At 52.8% G+C, this 398-nt stretch overlaps 1 non-coding gene across 1 annotated transcript; it reads left to right on the top strand.

The window, feature by feature from the left end:
- The first annotated feature begins 181 nt into the window (after positions 1-181).
- On the top strand, positions 182-298 carry LOC111662148 (U5 spliceosomal RNA). The gene has a single exon (XR_002761293.2). It is a non-coding gene; the product is annotated as a U5 spliceosomal RNA (small nuclear RNA).
- The last annotated feature ends 100 nt before the right edge of the window (positions 299-398 follow it).

Raw genomic sequence — 398 nt, 5'->3', positions numbered from 1 at the left:
TGGTAACTTGGACCTTAAGGCGCAGGCTCTTTCCTCCACAACCCCATTGGATAGAGCCTGTGACAACGTGGCACTGGCGAGTCCCGGGACTTGGCTGGCGGCAAGCAAAGACAAGCCTACCGCGATGGTGGTGACTGTGGCGAATAGACTCCTGGGCTGTCCTTGGAGCGAGGGGCTGTACTGACTCTGGTTTCTCTTCATAACGCACAAGTCTTTCGCCTTTTAGTAAAGACTTCCGTGGAGAGGAACAGCAACGAGTTCAAGCTATTTTTGGCAGGCTTTGCCTAACGGCGAAGCCCTTTGAGTTTGTTAAAGGTCAAAAAGTTGTCCACCTCACAAATGAGGGCGGCACAATGGAGAGCTTGGGAGGAGGTGCTAAAAAGCAGCCTTTGTCAGGC

The sequence above is a fragment of the Seriola lalandi genome, unplaced genomic scaffold, assembly GCF_002814215.2.
Source record: "Seriola lalandi dorsalis isolate HSWRI2012SDOR001 ecotype SW California unplaced genomic scaffold, Sedor1 jcf7180002000113, whole genome shotgun sequence".
In the NCBI taxonomy this organism is placed as follows: Eukaryota; Metazoa; Chordata; class Actinopteri; order Carangiformes; family Carangidae; genus Seriola; species Seriola lalandi.
Note: the sequence above shows the minus strand (reverse complement) of the source record. Positions and strands in the feature narration are given on the sequence as shown.